Consider the following 2799-nt stretch of genomic DNA (forward strand, 5'->3'; position numbering starts at 1 on the left):
TGGAAGATCCTTATTCCTATTTATTTTTATTTTAAAAGAATAGGAATGTTGTATGTTTAAAGAAATGCAATGTATGCTCAAACAATTTCACATAAACAATGCACAAACAATTCACTCATCCACGAACAGTCACGAGCGAATCACGAGGTAGGGGTATCCTGCAGAAAAGTGCATATTCAAGGTGGATCTAACTGTTCTCACCGGTCTGAGGCCCCCAAGGTGCCCCCATTATAGGGACCCAATTCCTCTCGTCGTAGGTCGATGGAAAGTTCCAACGCACCGTCGGACTCAAGTTCATGGTTATCACCTTGAGTGATGTTTTCCGACAACGGTCTACGGGCACCTATAGACCCATTCGACAACCGGCCGTACTAACATCCACTCCCTATGGTTAATCACTCATGCCCCCGGGTATAGAGGGAACTGTTGTGTGCAAAGGTTTGTGTGCAGTTTTTATTTCAAACAATTGCGTAAATTTAAAAATACAACAGTTATTAAAGCCAAATAGATAAACATGTTATCATACAAGTGAGGGGTAATAAAGTAATTTTAACTATTATTTGTTAAAAATAATCTGTCACTAAATGGGACTGACTCTCGAGGCTTCCCCAGTGGAGTCGCCATCTGTCGCCACCGGCCCGAAACGGGCTTTCGGCATTCGCGAAGGATGGTTGGACTTGTTTAATTGTTTAAAAATATGGATTGCTAGAATGACGTATTCTCAAACTGAGACCTTGTCAAACGAGCAATTTTATTAAATGATTCACCAATCCATATTAATCCCAAGCGGGACCCTCCATGGATTAGTGGTTTTCGCAAAAGGAGGGTTCGTGGAGTCGCCACCAATGTTTTACTCAAAACATTGGAAAAAGGGATAAGGCAATTGATTTTATAAATCAACTTTGGCCATTACAACCAGAGTTGGGTAAGGGAGTCGGTTACGCGTGGGGAAGGTGTTAGCACCCCACAGCGCCCCTTTCGGGTTCCCTATGACAGATTATTTCTAAAATAATAGCGTAAAATTACTAAATTACCCCTATTTATTATAAACGCTTATAAATTAACTATCTACATGATGACAATTTAAATATGCACACAGAAAGCAGTAAAAGGAAGGATTTAAGAAGAACCTCTTGAAGCGTGCTTTTATATATTGAGTAAAACTGGGAAGCTTTTTGGCGTTCCCTCGCTCTACAAGCTCGCTCGCTCCTTCCTAAAAACTTTTGACTATGGAAATCCGGAGGATTTCCCTTCGACTAGGTTCGAATCTCCAAGCTAAGTGCTCGGAATTCCAGAACTTCGTCGGATCGACTCCCAGAGAGATTTCTAGGGCAGAACACTGCTCAAAAACCCCAGAATACTCAAGGAGGGAGTCAAAACTGAGTGAAAAGTGTGGTTGGACGTCCAAATGACGTCATATTTATAGGGAATAGGCGCAATACGGCCTACAGGGCCAATACGGCCGTATTGAAATTTTTGAACTTCAATACGGTCGTATTGGAGTTCAATACGGTCGTATTGAAAGTCAGAAATTTCAATACGCCCGTATTGAGTTCGCAGCGGTCGTATTGAAGTGTCAATACGGTCGTACTGACTTCAGTACGGCCGTATTGAAGCTTCAATACGGCCGTATTAAGTTCAGTACGGCCGTATTGGGCTTTTTCCCTCCACTTCCTTATTTTTAGCTATTCTAAGACCTCTAGACCTACAGAGAACCCTCCTAGGGCTTTCCAGGAGTCCTTCTGGCTGATTATCCTTCAGTCTTCGAGAGTCTTCAAGCTTTATTTCCGACCCGGACAATTTTAGGGGTCTACAAGGTCACATACTTGATTTGTAGCCACTGAATTAACCTTAGCTTTTTCCATCTTGTCTAATCTTTGATTAAGAGTATCAAATTTTGCTAAGAGTAACTCAATATTGTTCACTTCATATCGCCCCGGAGTTCCTTTCCTTGCTGTGACTTCTCTTTCACTGTATTGGCTGTGATTTGAGGCTACATTTTCCAAAATAATCATGCAGTCATTAATAGGTTTCCCCATGAAAGATCCTCCAGCTGCTGAGTCTAATATCATGGTGCTTTGTTGGTCCAATCCTTCAAAGAAAAATTGGATGGTAAGCCAACGGTTGAAGCCATGTTGTGGGCATGCTTGCAGATATCCTTTGAACCGCTCCCATGCTTCATAAATAGTCTCTCCAGTGCCTTGTTGGAAATTAGTGATTTTCTTCCTCAATTCTTTAGTTTTAGAAGGAGGAAAGAATTTCTCTAGAAAAGCTCTTTCACATAATTCCCAAGTTGCTATCTTTTCTCTAGGCACTGTTCTTAGCCACACCTTTGCCTTATCTCTCAAGGTGAGTGAGAATAAGCGGAGTCGCATTCCATCAGAAACTTCATCATCAAATTGCTGGGTCTCACAGATTTCCAAGAACCCCTCTAAGTGGTCATTAGGATCTTCTGATGGTAGTCCTCCAAAGGTGTTCTGTTTGAGCATATTCACCAGAGAAGCTGGTACAGTAGCTCCAGTTTGCATCTCCCCTCCAGGTATCCCACGAGCTACGGGTGCAGAGTAATCCCGAAGCGGTAAATTATCTCGTTGTGCAGCCATGTCAAATTCTCTAGAAAGGTTTCTTTTCCTTCTCAGGAGAGTTCTTTCAATCTCAGGATCAAGTGGTGTTGGTTTCCCAAGACGTAGAGATCTCTTTTGCATTAACCCTAAGGCACTGCAAAAAAAAAAAAAAAAAGTGACCCGTGAAATCTGAATTGGAGAAGTAAATACTAACAAACAAAAAAAAAAAAAAAAA

At 41.6% G+C, this 2799-nt stretch overlaps 1 non-coding gene across 1 annotated transcript; it reads left to right on the forward strand.

The window, feature by feature from the left end:
- The first annotated feature begins 2127 nt into the window (after positions 1–2127).
- On the forward strand, positions 2128–2234 carry LOC145955372 (small nucleolar RNA R71). Its single transcript, XR_014431986.1, has one exon. It is a non-coding gene; the product is annotated as a small nucleolar RNA R71 (small nucleolar RNA).
- The last annotated feature ends 565 nt before the right edge of the window (positions 2235–2799 follow it).

The sequence above is a fragment of the Cajanus cajan genome, chromosome 2, assembly GCF_000230855.2.
Source record: "Cajanus cajan strain Asha chromosome 2, NIPB_CcT2T_4, whole genome shotgun sequence".
Classification (NCBI taxonomy): Eukaryota; Viridiplantae; Streptophyta; class Magnoliopsida; order Fabales; family Fabaceae; genus Cajanus; species Cajanus cajan.